We start from the raw sequence: 21,131 nt of genomic DNA, 5'->3' as shown, positions 1-21,131 counted from the left end.
ATCCTTCATGGACAAGATAGAAAATCTCTCTCGTGAAAGTGAAATATTAAGGAGGAATCAAAATGAAATGAAACAACTAGTGGAACAAGAAACTCTGATAGTGACTAGAAATCATAATGAAATGAAGAGTTCAATAGATCAAATGACAAACACATTAGAGAGCCTTAAAAACAGAATGGGCGAAGCAGAAGAGAGAATATCAGACTTAGAAGACAGAGAACAGGAAAGGAAACAGGCAAACCAAAGAAAAGAAGAAGAAATTAGAAATCTAAAAAATATTGTCAGGAATTTACAGGATACTATTAAAAAACCCAACATTCGGGTTCTAGGAGTTCCTGAAGGCATGGAGAGGGAGAAAGGATTAGAAGGCATTTTCAGTGAGATACTAGCAGAAAATTTCCCAGGTTTGGAGAAGGACAGAGGCATCTTAGTACAGGAAGCTTATAGAACCCCTAATAAACATGACCAAAAGAGATCCTCACCACGACATGTTGTAATCAAACTCACCACAGTGAAACATAAAGAAAAGATCCTAAAAGGTGCAAGAGAGAAACGTCGGATCACTCTTAGAGGATCTCCAATTAGACTCACAGCAGACTTCTCATCAGAAACCCTACAAGCTAGAAGGGAATGGCGAGACATAGCCCAGGTACTAAGAGAGAAAAACTGCCAGCCCAGAATATTATATCCTGCAAAGCTCTCATTTGTGAATGAAGGTGAAATTAAGACTTTTCATAGCAAACAGAAACTGAAAGAATTTGTTGCCACTCATCCTGCCCTGCAAAAGATGCTTAAAGATGTGTTACACACAGAAACACAGAAACATGGTCACCAATATGAAAGAAGGTAAAGGAAGGAAACCTCACAGCAAAAGATCACAGGAAGCTCAATTTCTCTTTGACATAGAATTAAACTCTGATGCTCTGTTAAAGCAATGTGTTAAAGTAATCTATTATGTTCTCTTGATGTCTGTTAAATTCTAATTGTTCAAAAACAGCTGAATTTTTATTAAGAGCTATGCGTTATTTAAATATGTGCTTTTTTCAAAAATTTGAATATCTGCTGCTCATAAAACTAAAGTGTTGTTGGTTCTGTGTTTAGCTGTCCTCCTATAGGTTCCTATGGACTTTTTCCAGCCACTTTTATTGTATTCAGTACTTTTTGATGGCTCTGTAAACAGATGAAGCCAATAATGTATTAACAGTACCAACTGAGAGAAAGTATGGTTAACTGAGGTTACTAAAAAGAAAAAGCAATTCAAATCAATTGGCAATCTACAAAAAGAGTTAAAGATTTTAAAAGCTATTATTAAAATTGATGTATTGGTCTATTATGCTATATTATATGTGTGTACATATTGTATGTCCACATGGGGAAATTTTATTAAGAGTTTTATTTTAAATGGCTTATAGATAAGATTGTCCATAAATTTAAGCTGCTAAAATCAATCAAAGATACATTTTAATTTGTGGGACCTGAATCTGTGTATCATATGTTTTAGACTTGTTGGTAGAAAGAAACTAAAAACATTTTAGATGGTTGTGCTTAAGTTTACTGGCTAAACAAACTACACCATGTTAGATATTTAAGAGGTGTTTTCAAATACATGATTCTTAAAATTTATAGAAGGCATTGGACCTTCTGGTAAATGTTTTCTTAAGTTGTTATCTAATGGTTGAAACGGTTTGCTAAGTATTCATGTGATATTGCTATTGTCAGCAAGTGATCTAGGACTTGCTCCCTCATTTCTCTATTCTAAGCCCAACTTGTTCTTTCATTTCTCTATTCTCTTCAAGGTAGGAAACTAATTCTATTATGAAGGAATCTGTAGGATGCACAATTTAATCTTTAGACCTTATAAAAGAGATGGCTAACATTTTTCTGCAATAGCATAGCCAAAATAAGAACTCAAATAATAATCTCATAGCTAGATTCACTTCGCCATCAGCGAAGTATACAGTAAGTAGAAAAAACCTCCCTTTCAGACCAAAGGGAAAGAAAGTTTTAAAGTGAGAATATAATTTTCCTCATGGGCATTGTCTACCTTAGAAAAACTACTACAGAACATGCCTGTGACTATAGACTTGTAGTTCAGGCCACCGAAGATTAGAGATGGGAAACGGGCACTCCCTTGACTTGCATCCTCTGGTCTGCTTTAACACAAACCAGGAGGAAAAGAAAGCTCGGCATCAGAAGCAATGGGTGGCAGGCCTATTAATGGCTGATCTGTACAGTGATCTGCCCTCAAGGAGACCCAACAGGCCAGTCCACTGCAGTGGCTTTCAATGTGGTAAGCCTGGGCTTCAGCAGAAGTCAGCTTGTGAAGAGCCCTGGCAGCTCTGCCAAGAGTTGGATCACTGGAAATGGACCTGCCCTGGAGTCGAAGGATGCCCAGGTCAGAGCCACAGATCTTATTGGCTCTAAGCTGAAAAGCCCTTCACTCAGCCCAACTTCCAAAGTGACCCCTGCAGCTGAGGGGATGGTCAAGTAGGGTCAGCAACATTGCAGGCAGAACTGTAAATTTCTTGTTAGAGATTCCCCCTGCCTTTACCTGGCCAGCTCTCCTCCCAGGCCAGCCAAGTAATGAAAGTCAACAGAGTGCCTTCCCCTAGGAGGTTCACACCTCCCTTAGGATATACCCCATGTGAAGAGATAGATAGGTCTGGGCCTCTTAACTTACAAGGCCTAAAGCCCACCAGATTATTATCAAGCCCCTTCTATCAGGTTCTATTTGCCTCTCAATCAGAAAACTTAATTGTAGCTTAGACAGCACCTTTCTTAGCTCCTCTAATAATGACTCTGTCCTTTGTTCTAGGCCCTGTCTAGTGCACTTGGGCCTCATTCCTTTGTAATCATAACCTCTACTCTACCACCAATGGCTCTACTCCCAACATGTGTGTACTGATGGTCCTCTTCCCCACTTCATGCTGTATAATTGTTCAAACCTGGTAAATGCCACTCTTAGGATCATTGGTTACTATCCTCACTCTGTCTTTTATGACCTTGTCTAAATATGATCAGAGTCGGTGAACTTGGAAGGCTTCCATAGCCTTGGCAACTCATGACGACAGCCTAGGGTGGTTACTGGCGCCATAAACTAGAGTGTCAATTTGTTGGGTCAACAACAGGAGCCACTGTGCACTTGCTCCTCATGTGGGATCTCTGTCCTTAATGTGCTGTACATTGTGATTTAATGCTATAACTAGTACTCAAACAGTATGTTTCACTTTGTGTTTCTATGTGGGTGCAAACTGTTGAAATCTTTATACTAAATTGATCTTCTGTATATAAAGAGAATTGAAAATGAATCTTGATGCAAATGGAAGGGGAGAGGGAGCGGGAGGGGGGAGGGTTGCGGGTGGGAGGGAAGTTATTGGGGGGGAAACCATTGTAATCCATAAGCTGTACACTGGAAATTTATATTCATTAAATAAAAGTTAAAAAAAAAATAAAAAAGAATGGCAGATGTCCTAAACAGCACTCTGGCCTCAGAATCAGCCCTTTAGGCATTTGGAACTGGCTGAAGAGCCCATGAGAGTATTTTAGGTATGGAAAGCCAAGACACTCTGGCAAAAAAAAAAAAAAAAGACCTAAATGAAACTCTCTGTGATTGAGATCCCAGTGGAAAGAATGGGCCATCAAAGAAGGAGGTACCTTTCTCTGAAAGGAGAGAACTTCCACTTTGACTATGACCTTGTCTAAATAAGATCAGAGTTGGTGAACTCAAAAGGCTTCCATACCTTGGTAAATCATGACAAGAGCCTAGGATGATTACTGACACCATAAACAAAAGGGTCAATTGTTAAGTCAACAACAGTGCTCACTGTACACTTACTCTCCATGTAGGATCTCTGTCCTTAATGTGTTGTTAAATGTGAATTAACTGTATAACTATACTCAGTACTTTACACTTTGTGTTTCTGTGTGGGTGCAAACTGCTGAAATCTTTACTTAATATATACTAAATTGATCTTCTGTATATAATGGTAATTGAAAATGAACCTTGATGTGAATGGGATGGGAGAGGGAGCAGGAGATGGAAGGGTTGCAGGTGGGAGGGAAGTTATCGGGGAGAAAAGCCACTGTAATCCAAAAGATGTACTTTGGAAATTTATATTTATTAAATAAAAGTTTTTTAAAAAAGAAATTATGGTATATATACAGTATGAAAAACTATACAGCCATAAAAAGAATAAAATCCTGTTGTTTGCAACAAAAACATGCAATACTTAGTGAAATAAACCAATCCCAAAAGACAAATACCTTATGTTTTCCCTGATCTGTGGTAACTAACACAGTACCAAAAATGTGATGTATAGGAGTGAAGTTGACATTTTGAGCTTTGATGTTTGTCTCTACTGTTGAGGAAAAAATTTTTTTGGTTTTTTTTCTTCATACTATTTTTTGAACTCATTAATTAATGTAGGGCTAATTTTATGAACTAAGATAAACTGAAAGTAGATTATTGTAAAAATTAAGAGAAGGAGAGGCCGGCGCCGTGGCATAGCAGGTAAAGCCACTACCTGCAGTGCTGGCATTTCATATGGATGTTGGTTTGAGTTCCTACTGCTCCATTTTCGATCCAGCTCTCTGCTATTGCTTGGGAAAGCAACAGAAGATGGCCCATGTCCTTGGGCCCCTGCATCCATGTGGAGATCTGGAAGAAGCTCCTGCCTCCTGGTTTCAGATCCGCACAGCTCCGGCAGTCGCAGCCAATTGGGGGGCGAACCAGCAGATGGAAGACCTTCCTCTCTCTGTCTACCCCTCTTTCTCTATATATATAACTCTGACTTTCAAATAAATAAATAAATATTTTTAAAAATCAAGAGAAGGACTAAGAGAGGAGGGAGGAGGGAGGAGGAAGGGTGGAAGCGTGAGTAGGAGGGAGGATAGGGTAAGAAGTATCACTATGCTCCTAAATCTGTGTACATAAAATTTGTAGAACTTAAATAAAAGTTTAAAACAAAAAACAAACAAACAAGAAACCCTATAGCTACCATTACACATGTGAAATATATTTTCCCCTAAGATTGGAAACAAAGCTTGAATGGCTTTTTTCAGAAAGAGATCATAGATGGGCAATTTCTCAAGTTCATGCATTACTTTTCCTCTGTACTGCATGGAATGATTTGCTGATTCTTATTTCAACAATTTTAGAAGGAACATTCTTCTCCTTATATCAACTTAGGGAGCATTTTTCTCCTTTCAGGATCCCATCTTTAAGGCAGTTCTCATTTTCCCGTTTGGGAAAGATCTCTTCATAATAGTGATTCCTTGTAATTCATTGATACCCAGCTTATTCCTTGAATGATAGTTACTTATGTAACTTCTTACTTCTTCTCTCAGTTCAGTTAAAAATTATAAGAACAAAGTTTGTCTTCACTATCTTTTATTCTCAGCATTCAACTGAACTTCTGTGCATAGTTCGTGATCAATTAATCTTTTTAAAGCAGAATATAAATTTACTACTGAGAGGCAGACATTTGGTGGAAAGATTAAGATGCCATTTGGGATGTCCACATTCCATATTAGAGTGCCTGGGTACAAGTTCCAGCTCTGCTTCCAATTCCAGTGACCTGTTAATGCACACCTGGGAGAAAGTGGTGATGGCTCGAGTAGTTGGATCCCTCAGGAAGACTCAGATTCAGTTCTCAGCTACTGGTTTTAGCTTGGCCCAACTCTGGTTATTGTGGGCATTTGGGAAGTGAACCAGTGAATGCAATCAATTTTTTTTTCTCTCTCTCTCTCTTTTGTGTTTGTGTGTCTGTGTCTTTATCTTTCCACATTTCAAACAACATTTTAAAAATTTTAAACAGAAATCTGCTACTGAGCATTAGAGAACCTTTCACCTTCTCTGCCATCTAAAGCACAGAATACTTCTCATGTCATTCATTTAGGACCCTTCTTGATGGGTATTGCATCTTCTGCTGACAGAGTTATTAAAATTCAAATGAAGTGGGGCCAGTGCTGTGGCACAGTGGTTTAATGCCCTGGCCTGAAGCACCGGCATCCCATGTGGGTGCTGGTTCGAGACCCAGCTGCTCCACTTCTGATCCAGCTCTCTGCTATGGCCTATGAAAGCAGTAGAAGATGGCCCAAGTCCTTGGGCCCCTGCACCCACATAGGAGACCCGGAAGAAGCTCCCGGCTTCTGGCTTCAGATCGGCACAGCTGTGGCCATTGCAGCCAATTGGGGAGTGAACCAAGGGATGGAAGAACTCTCTCTCTCTCTCTCTCTTTCTCTGCCTCTCTTTCTCTCTCTGTGTAACTCTAACTTTCAAATAAATAAATAAATCTTTTTAAAAAATTCAAATGAAGCATTAATTAATTGCCATTAAATTCCTTTTTACAAGCATCTGGTGCTTTGGTAGCTTCACATAACCAAAGAACAACAGAAGTTAAATAAAGCAAATAAGAAACTTCGAAAGAGAAAAATATAATTACCAATATTTGCTCTTTTCCATCTGAAATTAAAAAAAGCTTCTGAGGTTTACCAAAGGAAATGATTAAATTGATGATTCATAAAATTTGTATTACATGAAGCCAAAAATTTATGGAAGTATAAGGACAGGTAATATAGTTTTTTTTCCTCTAATTCATCTCACATATGGTGAGGTAGACGGTTTTGAAAAGTTTCTCCAAAATGGAACTCAGAGCTGGAAATAAATTAGATCATTTATTTATATGGAGCTTCAACTAAAACACAGTATCTTATGCCAAACACATTTCCATGCATATTTTAAAATCAGTATTCTGGGGCATAGAATTTTTGGAAAAATTAAAAATAGATCAAAGAAGATCAAACTTTTCACCAATAACATGCCATTTTCCAAAGTGATAATAACCCTGTGCATTCTTAACAAAGATTCATTTTCTCTATATTTGAGATTCAAGTCCTACTGACCAATATAGACAGTATATATGTTTAAAATTAAATATAAAAATTCAGCATGTGTTTCATGTTTTTAGCATTGTGCCTTGTACATATCTTTTTTTTTTTTTTTTTTTTTTTTTTGACAGGCAGAGTAGATAGTGAGAGAGAGAGACAGAGAGAAAGGTCCTCCTTTTTGCCGTTGGTTCATTCTCCAATGGCCGCTGCGGCCGATGCATCTCGCTGATCCGAAGCCAGGAGCCAGGTGCTTCTCCTGGTCTCCCATGCGGGTACAGGGTCCAAGGACTTGGGCCATCCTCCACTGCATTCCCGGGCCATAGCAGAGAGCTGGCCTGGAAGAGGGGCAACCAGGATAGAATCCAGCGCCCCAACCAGGACTAGAACCCGGTGTGCCAGCGCCTCAAGGCAGAGGATTAGCCTGTTAAGCCACGGCGCTGGCCTGTACATATCCTTTTAACAAGATTAGACAATACTTGCTTTTCTTTGTTACTACAGACCAGAATATTTTCAGGAAAAAGAAAAAAAAAAGATTAAATGCTCAGCACAGTCCCTGGCACATAGAAATCACTCAATAAATATTTGTTGAAGGGACTCAGAAAGAGGGGAAGAAAAGGGAAGGAAAGGAGGAAAGAAGATAAGGGAAGAATGAATCAGATAACATGTTCTAACACTATCCAAAGTAGTTGTTTTGCAGTTATAGTCATAAATAAGGATGAGTTTTAAAAATGAAAGCAACTACTTAAAATAAAAGCAAATTTTCACAGAAGGCATAAATTAATTATTGCATTTTTTTCAAATTACTCTAAATGATTTATTTCTAGCACTTCCATGAGTTTAATTAAGATTTTTATTTCATTGTTTAGACTTCCTCCCTTAGTCATAGTGCTTTCCTTGCTTTTCTTTATAGATAGTTCTAGAACTATAAAATTTGAAGTACACTTCTTGTCCATAACTACTGCACAAAATAAGTGATGTTTATGGAAGGGATATCATCTCCTAATAACACAAATTATTTTATTTGAATGAGTTTTATTGAAAGTTCTATTCTTTTTAACCACTTTGACTCAAGCCCTTATTGAAATTGCAAATAATTTTATGTTAATTCTGACATCATCAGAGGTTAAAGGGAATTGAAATACAGGCACAGGGTTTAGAGAGAAGTGAGAACCTTTGGCTACAGAATAAGGAAGGTCATGGTTCTTATAAGGGAAGACCTGGTTCTGTCAGGGAAGTTTATCTCTGGGGTATTCTTCCTCAGCTCCAAGTAAGGAAACTCACTTAGTTACAGTCTGACCTAAATGTAATTTCTCAAATAGACTTCTTTATAGGAAATACAATGCACCAAGTGACCTAAATCAGTATTAGCAGTATCAGTAGCAATCATATGTCATTGCAAAGCACTACATTTACTTTCTGGTACATATTCTATTCTTGTGAGCTTGGAATCTGAGTTTTGTTCTGGGACTAGACACTGATGAATGACCTGACCATCCAAATTTCAAAACTTCAGAAAGAAAGGAAACCCTGAAGTACAAAGAATTAATAATCAGACTTCCTTTCTCATTGAGTCATTTTGTCCCAATACAGTATAATTTCTTTTTCAGAGTGAGAGCAAGTGTTATTGTAAAGTTAGCAGGTGTGGCAAAATCACTAATTCAAAAATGTTTCTGTAAATTCCCTTAAATTTTGTCTAGTATTGAAGGACAAATGTTGAAATAAATGAGAAAAGGACTATTCAAACACATTGGATGCAAGTTCAGCTTCTGAGGTGGCCAGGAGTACTATCTGAAATCAATATTCCTTTGTCATGCTTTGTATATACCTGACCAAAAAACATGAAATAACAACTCTTATCACTCTATCTACATAACTAGAAACATTTATGTGTCATACTATGTTACATCCTTAAAATGCAGCCATAAATAAGAGGAAGATTTCTGCATTTTTGAGCTGAAGTGATTTTCAAGATAGATTGCTAAGTGAAAAAAGCAAACTAGAGAATGAAATATACTATTCTTTCATGCATACAAGGAGGTAAATTCAACAGACATGTATATTTGCTTAAATTTTCAAAAGGAAAATACTAGAAAAACAAACAAAAATAAATATAGAAACTTACAAAAGGAGGAAGAGATGGGAGAGTGAAACAAGAGACAAGGAAAAATTTTATTAAACTTTAGTAGTCAGTATGACCTTTTCTAAATGAGATCAGAGTTGGTGAACTCATCAGGCTTCCATAGCCTTGGCAACTCATGACAAGAGCCTAGGATGATTACTGACACCATAAACAAGAGGGTCAATTGTTAAATCAACAACAGTACTCACTATGCACTTACTCCCCATGTAGGATCTCTGTCCTTAATGTGTTGTACAATGTGAATTAACGGGTTAACTAGTACTCAAACAGTAATTTATACTTTGTGTTTCTGTGTGGGTGCAAACTGCTGAAATCTTTACTTAATATATACTAAATTGATCTTCTATATATAAAGATAATTGAAAATGAATCTTGATGTGAATGGGATGGGAGAGGGAGCAGGAGATGGAAGGGTTGCAGGTGGGAGGGAAGATATGAGGGGTGGGGAGAAAGCCACTGTAATCCAAAAGCTGTACTTTGGAAATTTATATTTATTAAATAAAAGTTAAAAAAAAAACTTTAGTAGTCAGTACTTTTGTAGTAAAAAGCATAATTATTTCTTTACATATTTTTGTTTGACTTAAATATTTTATAACAAAGTTTTTAAAAATGCTTGTGACACAAATTTTAGGTAAAAATTGTCACTTTCTGTAAAAGCAGAAATAGGGACCAGGCTATGGCGCAGCGGGTTAACACCCTGGCCTGAAGCACTGGCATCCCATATCAGCTCCGGCTCTAGTCCTGGTTGTGCCACTTCCAATCCAGCTCTCTGCTTTGGCCTGGGAAAACAGTAGAAGATGGCCCAAGTCCTTGAGCCCCTGCACCTACATGGGAGACCTGGAAGAAGCTCCTGGCTCCTGGCTTCAGATTGGCACAGCTCTAGCTGTTGTGGCCATCAGGGGAGAACCATCGTATGGAAGACCCCCCCCCCCTCTCTCTGCCTCTCCTCTCTCTGTATAACTCTGACTTTCAAATAAATAAATAAATAAAAATCAGAAATAAATCCAATTATACAAATAAGAAAGTAAACTCTAATTTTGCTCAAAAAATTCAATGAGAATTCTGTTGTTGTTGATTATTACATGCCATCTTTTCTAAAGAGGTTCTTTTCTAATGAAGGAGTCCTAGATGCCTGCTGCATTTGCAGGAAAGTTAAATGTAGAGGAGTACCTCCTGCTTTGTTAGATGGCTGCATACCCTGAAATGCACTTGCCATCCATGGAAGTGCTTTTGAGTTCCATTACATTTATGTAAACAAACAAACAATATGTCTAAGAGTCAATTACAATGGAAACGACACAAAACAATGTGAAAGTTGACTTCTGAAGTGTTCAGGAAAATATTATATGTCACATTAAATCTCTTACAACTCAGGCCTTCACAAAAGAAACATGATAGGATTTATGCAAGTTTAGCTGAGAACAAAGCAGGTTTGCAGCTGAGTCTTTACTGAACCCTTCAAAGTTATGTTTGAGAACAAAAAGAAAAAGATCATAATTATAAATATAAGGGTACTATGAAAAGTTCTCAGAAAATGGAATTAAAATATTTTTACTGTGGTGTAAAAAGGGTTTGAAAGCCACTTATCATTTTTTATAACTTTTTGAAGAACCCCAAATACATAAATTTAAAAAAAAATTTGCACCAAAATAAATTTATGATTTAATTCTAATTCCCACAATTTTTTTGAAGCGCACTTGTGTGTGTGTTGTGAGTGTGTGTTCATGTGTGTGTGTGATACAAAAACATTAACCAAGGATTTGCTTCAAATCTATCATAGCCATTAGTTAAACAACACAATTTCATAATGATGTTAGCTCACTTTTATGTAATATCCTAGAAAGAACCGAGTAACAGGCAGGATAATATCCAAGAGGGAAATGTGCAAAATGGCTAGGACAGAAGTTGTCCAAACTAGTCACTGGACATCATCCCACCAGAACAGAAAGCAAAACTATAGTAAAGATGAGCTTGTTATGGAGGAAAAAAAAAAACTTGCCCCAAATTCAACACACAAGGCTAACATATGATGAAGGAGGAGGCAATGATAATGCCTGGGAGAACCTAAGAAAACAACTCAAGGAAAACAGTCTGTCTTTTTCAAATGTTGAGTTGGATAGTGAAGGAGTTGGTTCCCAGTGAAGGTATACATGATTTATAAGTACTTTTGGCACATAAGTCAAGTAAAAATCCACAGCATAGCAATGCCACCACTTCTAATCAGTAGTAGTATCTGAACTGTAGACAAAAGGTATCCTTTGTCTTCCAGGCAGCAGCATCCCTCTTCCCAAACCTGAGCCATACCTCCACTGTCTAATAACAGTCTCTCTTCAGGAGCTTTTTCTGCAGATGTTTTGCAATTTAAAGCCTATGCTATGAATGAGTTGAAAGTACCACAAAACCACATTTTGAAGATAGGTTGGCTACAAGCTGATGCAAAGACATCAGGCTGTTCATTACCATCTTAGAGGAAATGCAAGTTAAATTCTAAGGTCATGCAGACTCTAAGACCCTGAAGCAGAGGCTCTGAATTCCATACAAAACACCCCATTCAGACCCACCAAGCTTAATGACTATTATTATGAAACATAGCCATTTTTCTGATAATTTTAAGTACTTAATTGTATTGAGTGGTTTAGATACTTCTCCCATGTATGTTTCTCCCATGTGTGTTTGTGGGAGGAAAGGAGTATGTCACTATAACTTGTAAAGTAAATATAATTTACACCAAAGATGTATTTGCTCCATCATTATAAAATATCTTTGGTCTCTGGCCAAGATTTAAGGCCATCTTTAAAAAGTAAAATTTTACAAATTTGGTAACAGTAGAAGTAAAAGCATTAGAGTAGTGTTGAAATTGAGGGGGATAAAAGTAAAATATAAGTGGATAAAATTAAGAAACAAGAGGGGCTGATGAGAACAAGGGATACTCAAATATATTCCAAACATAGAATCAATAGCATTTGTTGGGGTCAGCACTGTGGCGTAGCAGGTAAAGCTGCTGCCTGCATCCCATCTCGACGCCAGTTCAAGACTCGGCTGTTCCACTTCCAATCCAGCTCTCTGCTAATGGCCTGGGAAGGCAGTGGAAGATGGCCCAAGTCCTTGGGCCCCTGCACCCATGTGGGAGACCTGGAAGAAGCTCCTGGCTCCTGGCTTCGGATCGGTACAGCTCCAGCCATTACGGCCATCTGGGGAGTGAACCAGCAGATGGAAGACCTCTCTCTCTCTCTCTCTCTCTCTCTCTCTCTCTCTTTCTCTCTCTCTCTCTGTCTCTCTCTCTCTTTCTCTCTCTCTCTCTCTCTTTCTCTCTCTCCCTCTCCTTTTCTCTGTGTGTGTGACTTTCAAGTAAAAATAAATAAATATTTTTAAAAAGTAATGTGTGTTGACAACTCAGATAAAAATTTGCAAGTAGTCTAGAAAAAAACAGTATTTCTGGCTTAAGAAACTTTTCTGGATGCTAAAATGATAGGTAAATGAGCTCAGAAACATAGTTTGCCTGACATGTAAGAGAAAGCATAAAAATATACTATCTCCTTTTTATAATTTTATGTGCTCATGAGATATCCAGGCAGAAATATCTAAGTAGGTAGTTAATTGGATATATATCTAATACTCAAGGTAAAAATTAATATGGAATACTTTTCTTTTTTTATTGAAAATGTACAAACCATAAATCCATTCATTGTGAATATTTAGTTCAACTTTCAGATTTTTAAACTCCCACAATCTAATTTATAACACTCTCACTCCTCAAAGGGCTGGCATTGTGCTATAGTCCATAAAGCCACTACTTGTGATGTCAGCATCCCATATGGGGGTCAGTGGAAGTTCTGATTGCTCTACTTGCACCACAGCTCCCTACTAATGGCCTAGGGAAAACAGTGGAAAATTGCCCAAGTGTTTGTGTACCACATGGGAGACCCGGATGAGGTTCCTGGCTCCTGGCTTCAGCCTGGCCCAGCACTGGCAGTGTGGCCATGTAGGGAATGAACCTGGGGATGGAAGATCTCTCTGTTTCTCTCTCTCTCTTTCTTTCAAATAAATAAATAAATCTTAAAAAACAACAGTCTCACCCCTAATCCCATGCAGCCATTGATCTCCATTTTGTCTTTATAATTTTAGAAATCTCATAGAGTAGTACCCCTAATCCATGGGAGAGGTACTTCGATAGCTACAGTGGATGTCTAAAACCACAGGCAGAAGGAAATCCAGAATTAGCATATCCACAGAATTTAATATTATAAAATGAATGAACTACTTACAGATGAAAAAAATGTGCTCAAAATAATGCTAAGAAAAAAAAAAAAAGGCTCTTGACCTCTTTCTCTAGACCCCTCTCTCTTTCTGCGCTCTCTTGTCCTCTCCCTCCAGCCTGTTGGGTTTCCCCTACCCAACATAAACATTTTCTTTTAAAAAAGAGAGGGAGAAAAAAGCCATCCATAAAAGTATTAAATGTTATATGATTCCCCTTTATCCACAATTTCAATTTTCACAATTTAAGTTACCTGCTGACAACAGCAATTTGAAAATATTAAATGAAAATTCCAGAAGTAAACAATTCATAAGTCTTAAATTATGCAATGCTATGAGCAGTGTGGTGAAATCTTGCACTATCTTGCTTTATCTTACCCAAGACATGAATCATGTTTTTGTTCAGCATATTCATGCTACGTACACATTACCTACTGTTGGTCATACATACCTATGATACACTTGGCAAAGGTCTTTCCACAAAAATATTTCAAGTAAATATGCAGAAGTACAATGGCTAGATATATGTTTAACTTTTTAAGAAACTGCCAAATTGTTTCACTACATGACTATATCATTTTACATTCTCAGCAGCAATGTATCAGGATAGAGCTATACATTTGATTGTCATTTATACACAAATGATAGAAGAAACCATGTGATTGGTACTGCTCACCTAGCATATTGGTCAGAATAGGTTAGATTGTGCTGCAGTAACAAAGAATTTCAAGATTTCAGTGACTTATAACAACATGGATTTATTTTGACTCATGCATTATGTCAATCAAAGATGACTGAACTCTGCTCTATTTCATTTTCATTCTGGCACTCAGGCTGATGGAACAGGTTGTATATGGAGTACTTGCCTTTTGTCATGATGAGGGAAAAGAGAATATAGCAAAGCAAAATCAGTTCCTAAAACTTCTGCCTAAAAACGGTAAGTATGAGATCTACTCACATTTCTTTTATCAATATAGTCACATGGTCAAGCCTGAATTCAATAAGTCAAGGGTATAATACTCCCCCAGGGAGAGGAATAGAATCAGAAATTAGTGAAATATACAATCTATCACATCAGAAAGAAGATAAATGCCCAAAATGGAGTAAAAGCCATGAGGAATGACAGCATTTATTTATTTATAAACACATTTTTAATGAAAACCTAATATATGCCAATGATAATGTATCTCTTATTATCCAGCAGGCTGGTCTGAGCTAGTTCTCATGTTGAGAAGGAAGCAGGGAATCAAGAGGACAAGCAGAAGCATTCAATACCCTTGGAGGTTAATGCTGGACTGGAAGAGGAGCAACTGTGACTAGAACCCGGCACCCATATGGTTTGCCGGAGCCACAGGTGGAGGATTAACCAAGTGAGCCTTGGCGCCAGCCATTATTTCTAGTTTTTAAAAGAATCTCCATGCTGTTTTTCATAGTGGCTATACTAATTTACATTTCTTTCAATGGTATGTAAGAGTTCTTCTTTGTCCATATCCTTTCCAACGTTTGCTACATTTTTTTCATTTTGACAGTTGCTATTCTAAGACCAGTGGGGTGAGATTCCCCTTGAGGTTTTGATTTGCATTTCCCTGATTTCTCATGATACTGAGCATTTTTTCATGTATCTTTGGCCATTTGTATTTGTTTTTTTGAAAAATGTCTGTGAAGATCCTTTGTCATTTTTTAACTGGATTGGCTGAGTGTTCTGCTGTGCTGAGTTTTTATGATGATGATGATGATGATGATGATGATGATGATATTCTGTTTAGTAGGCCTTTGTTGGAAAAACTATTTGCAAATATTTTCTCCCATTCTGACAACTGTCCCTTCATTTTGTTGATTGTTTCCTTTGCTGTGCGGAAGTTTTGTATTTTAATGATAAGCCATTTGTCTAGCTTGGCTTTTGTTGCCTGCTCTTAATCCTGATTGAGTTATTCTTTATATATGGTGAGAGGTAGAGATCTAATTACATTTTTTCTACATATGAATATCAGTATTGCCAGCATTATTTATTGAAAAGATTATACTTTTTCCTATGTTTATTATAGACATATTCATCAAAAATTACTTGTATGTACATGGATTGATTTCTGAGTTCTCTATTCTGTTCCATTGACCTGTGTGTTTGTTTTTATGCCAGTACAATGCTGTTTTAGTTATAATTACTTTTTAGTATGCTTTAAAGTCAGGTAGTGGGATGCCTGCAGCTACATTCTTTTTGCTCAGGATCACTTCAGCTATTCTGGGTTTTGTAGTTCCATGAGACTCTAAGATGTCCATAATAGATAAATAGATGCACCAAATATGGTATACATACACAATGGATATTCAACCATAAATCAGAAAGAAATCTTGTCATTTGCAATGAAGTAGATGAAACTAGAAGATACTAGGAAAGCAAAAGCAGCCAGACACAGAGACCAATCCTGTATGTTGTCCCTTATATGTGGAAGCTAAAAATCCTCATTCTATTAGAGACCGGTTGTGGTAGAGAGGACAGAAACATATTGGACAATGAATGCCAAATCACAATTAGAAAGAAAGTATAAGTTCATAATGTTACAAACCATAGTGTGATAACTACAGTTCACAATATCCTATTAATATTTCCTAGGAATCTGATGAGAAACTCTAAGATGTTAATCATAAGTAGTGACAAAGTGGGAGAAACACTAATTACCCTCATTTTATCAGCACACCTTATGCATGAATTAAAACATCACACTGAACCCTGTAAGTATTTAAGATTCTTATTGATCCAAATTTTTTTAACATTTGAAGTAAACCTAACTAAAAATATTCAAAATCATTTGACAAAATTCAATATTCTTTCCCTATAAAACTACTCAATAAACTAAAACAAATCCATATTATAGAGAATAGAAAGAATGCTTTTTCTAACAGAGTATAAGAACAATTTTACTATATTCTTATTAAAACTTTAGAATTATATAGAATTGCTTAAACTGTATAACATATCAAAGTATACTCCTAATATAAAATGATATAGAAGTACTTGATTTCTGGAACATGCTATGAATATGGTATTAAAAGTAAACTTGGAATTCAATAGATTAAGGGCAAATTCCTGTTAATAAAATTTGTTTTCCCCACTGACATCCAGAATAAGTGGACAGCTTCTATCATTCTGAGATAAATAAACAAAACAAAATATTATCCTATGGTTCTGGAATTGGAAAGCCCAAGAGTGATTATTTGAATTGTAAGAGCATTAAGAGCTCAATAATTACTACAATAATGAAACAAATCCTTTTTTTAAACAACTCATCATGTTTAGTGAAATACACTTCAGTCCTAACAGTTAAACCTGTCTGCACAGTGCTTCCTTGACATTGCTTCCCACCTGTAAAGACAAACTTAGTCACTGGTGCTAGTGTACAAACGAAATTTTATTTTGAAAATGATAAAGCGTCATTTTGAATATCACTCACATTTAGAGACCGAACAAAATGATATGAAATAAAATGCCAAAATGAATTACTCACCTTCCATTTTTGATGAAATAATCAGAAGTCATTTGCAAACTAATCACAATGCTAGACATATTGAAAATGGGTTGATTAACATACATTCATATCAAACTAACCATACAAATATATATTCAAATATAGCTTTATATCAAGGAGAGTTACAACAGTTGCTAGCCAGCGAGCCAGAGGATAGATGTCTATTTTAGTCAGGCTTTTCTTCAGATAAAGTATGTGACAAGATGGGGAAAGATACAGTTCAATTCCACTTTTCTGCTGATTTACTGCCACTCGCAAGGCTGACAGAACATTGTACCTGAGGCATCAATTTTAATCATTGCACAGCTGTTCTCAATTTGCCTCTTGAGCTTCCCACATTAACATATGCTATATGTTAATAGCATATACTCATCCAGAATGGGAACAAGAAAAGTTTTGAGTAAAGTTTTCAGTATTCATTAGGAAAGATATAGATATAGGCATTTAGATGACATTACAAATTACAAATCAAGGAGAATAGATGGCCTAGTTTATGTGTGAAAAAGGAGACTTGTAAAACTTTTCTGTTACCACATATAGAAGCACTGGGTTTAAATAGCATTCTTTATGTTTCATATGTTACATATATGAATTTTTGGTAAGGATGTGGGGAAGAGGTACCCTAATCCACTGTTGGTGGGAATGTAACCTAGTACAGCTATTGTGGAAAACAGTATGTAGATATCTCAGAAAGCTGAAAATAGATATACCATGGACCCAGCAATCTCACTCCTGGGAATTGAGTTATCTGTACCCCCATGTTCATTGCAGCTCAGTTCATAATAGCTAAGATATGGAATCAACACAGATGTCTATCAACTGATGTCTAGATAAAGAAATTATGGTATACATATATTATGGAACACTATTGAGCTATAAAAAAGAATGAAATCCTGTCTTTTGCAACAGAATGTATGCAACTGGAAACCTATACTTAATGAAATAAGCCAGTCCCAAAAAGACAAATAGCATATGTTTTCTCTGATCTGCGGCAATTAATAGAGTATCAAAAATGTAATATGTAGGAGTAAAATTGGGATCTTGAGATTTAATGATGGTTTACGGCCTTTGTCTCTACTGTTGAGAAACAGTGTTTTTTCTTCTTACTCTTCTTGAATTCTTTACATAGTGTAGGGTTAATCTCATGAGTATAAAGTAAACAGAGAGATCATTGTAAAAAATAAGAGAGAAAGGAGGAGGAAGAGTAGGGTGGGAAATATCACTATGTTCCTAAATCTGTATATATGAAATACATGAAATTTGTTTAACTTAAATAAAAAAAGACAAAAATTAAATCCACAATGCCAAAAAGTATTTCACTAAAGAAATTCTTTGACAATTAGGTACCACAAAAATAGTCTTTCCAAAAAAGTGAAAGTCTATTATTTCTCAGGACACACACACACACACACACAATTTGGTTTATGGGCTTAGTATTTACCTATGTACAACCAACCAAAAAGAAAATTGAGAAATTGCTAGAATTATTTTTTTCAGAAATCAGATAGTTTGCTACTATACATTATCTATATTTGCTTTTTTCTTGCTAACCTTTTTATAAATGTTGGGTAAGAAATTTAAATACTTTTAATCTCAATTCCTCTGAATAAAAACTAGAAAAGAAAATTTAACACTAGTCACTTTCTCTCCATTCTACTTAGTGTTTACAGGACTTCAATATTAATTTTAATATAAAAATTGATTATTTTCCAAAGTAACTTTAGAAAAGCTTGGTGGTAGAAATAAAATCCCAGGTGGTAGGTAACTCACTTAATATATCTTTAGTTTTCACATCTATAAAATGAAAACATTACCTTCCACTTAAAAGTTGCTGTAAGGACTAACTATGGTAATAGACATTTTTTTAAACCTACACAAGTAATAATTTGTCTAGAATAACAAATATAGAGTGGGAAATAAGAGTAGTTTCTAAGAAGAATGTGTCAAACTATGGTCTACATTCTTTGTTTGCTGGCTGACTGGATGCAGGGATAACTATATCAACCTCGTTTTCCTCATTCCTTGTGTCCTGCTAGGCACCCATGGTCCAACAGAAGCCAGTGTTCAAAGTGGTCCATGGACATGATCTAGATTAGTCAGCCTCATAAAGAAAAGGGCATGGTAAGGAATATTCAAGACTGAATTGGAAGAGCAAATGGAAAATATCTGGTATGTTTTTCACAAATTTTAGTTTCTTGAACATGAAAATAGTTATATTAAGCTCATAACAACATTCATAACCCTTTTTATTTTTTCTCTGACTTCATTCTCACACACAACTCCCAGTGTACCATCCCCTCCTAAACCACCAGGGAAGAAGTAACATATTCTGGAAATACTCTCCCAAGCCATCCAGCCTTAGCCATTCCCTTTCTCTTTATTCTGCCTAAAAATAACTCATGGGATTCTTGTCACAACAGAAATTTCCTTAAGTTGAAGGGTAGAGAAGAAAATAAGTAAAGTTAGTAAACTCTTTCTTTGTTAAAGGTAGAAGAAAAGCTTAAAATATCTATATGATAAATATCTATATGATGCAGTTTCCCACTGCATTGCAAAAGTCTTCTTAAAGCTATTTTTGCATTTTATGTATTCTACCTCCTTTCTATTTCTCCAACTGCTGTTAAAATGATCTTTGTTTTTATTTTCATTTACTTGAGAGATAGAGACAGAGGGAGAGAGAGAGATTGATTTTTTACTCCACTTTTTCACTTTGCACATGGCCACATCAATCAGGGCTTGGTCAGCTGGCAGCCAGTAATCCAGGCCTCTTATGTGGGTGATAGGAACCCAAGCATTTGAGCCAAAATCTACTGCCTGCTAGGATGCATTAGCAGGAAGCTGGATTGGAAGCATACAAGCCAGGACTCCAACCAGCACTTCAATATGGGATGCAGGTATCCTAGGTGATAGTTTAACCTACTGTCCCACAGTGCCTGCCCCAGATGATCATTTTCAATATAATTCGATTGCATTCAGTACAAAATATTTAACTAGTTCAGATTCAAAAAAATAAAAATAAAAAGGCCACACTTCCTCACTTTTTCATAAACGAAGTTCCTTTGCTATGTTGTGTCGCTAGTCCTCTTATCAGAAGTAGAGTCTCATTTCTCTCAGTTTTGGGAACAATATCATCATCTGTGAGTCAACCTAAACTGATCTAATGGATGACAGGAGGCACTTGATCCAATAACCTCTGTTGTCCCTGGTAACAGCTAGCAAAACAGCAAATGTGTATGAGTAGATCCATTTACTGTGATTTGAGTGAGTGCTGGCTCCTAAACTAATGCTGAAATTTAAACCTAAAGTTATAGTTAGTGGTTCTAAGAGGCTGGGAACTTAATCCAATTATAGTGTTTAATAAGAAGAAGGGCTAGTAAAAGGTCATCGGATCATTGAAGGAATGATCCTGGAGGACACTCTTCATGAGAAGGATGATTATAGAAGCCAAGATGTGCTAGCCACTCTGTATCTTGGCTCAAGCGTAATATTCCTTCATCCATGCTCCACCATTATTACCCTCCATCCTCAACAGATGGCCAAACTAACAGAGCCACTCAGTCTTTTACTTGAAATACCGAAAGTGTGTGCAAAATCTTTGCTCTTTATAAAGTTAGTTTTCTCAGGTATTTCTTTGTAGTGATGAAAAGCTGACTAAAACAGCATCTCACACAGCTAATCACAGACTTGATATCCCTAGTTGAGTGCAACTGAACCCGACCTAAATCAACATTAAATACAGTATATTCATTGAATTGTAGGTATTAATAACTGTTTATTATTTTATGCCACAATGTTTTAGAAATATTTGTTATGCAACAATGGATAACTGAGACAGTCTTCATCATGCACAATATTAAAAATCTGAACATATCAGATGATAACAAGACATTTCACAAAGCCTAATATAAATATTCCATCTTACAATCTGACTTCTAAACCCACCTATATCATAGCTTAGCCCTTAGAATCTAATCAATGTTTTGTAAATAAGAGTATAACGTCACACCTCTGTGGCTTATATATAAGTTGGAAGATAGAAACAGAGATTGAAACTAACATGTATAGAACATCTTCAACATTCCAAGATTTTTGCACACTGCTCATTAAGCCTCCATGATAACCCTGTAGTCATTGCCCAGTCGCATGGACTGTGATGCAAAGAGTTTATATTTCTGAAGTCTACACAGCTATTAAATAATAGATCTGCATTTTGGAAAAAAAAGAAAGATCTGCATGGACTTCAAAGTTCAAGTTCCTGTTGCACAAATTTTTCTTAATTGGGTTGCCAGACGGGAAGGTATTTAGGGTTGGATTCATTTCAAGAT

The sequence above is a fragment of the Lepus europaeus genome, chromosome 3 (assembly GCF_033115175.1).
Source record: "Lepus europaeus isolate LE1 chromosome 3, mLepTim1.pri, whole genome shotgun sequence".
Lineage (NCBI taxonomy): Eukaryota > Metazoa > Chordata > Mammalia > Lagomorpha > Leporidae > Lepus > Lepus europaeus.
Note: the sequence above shows the minus strand (reverse complement) of the source record.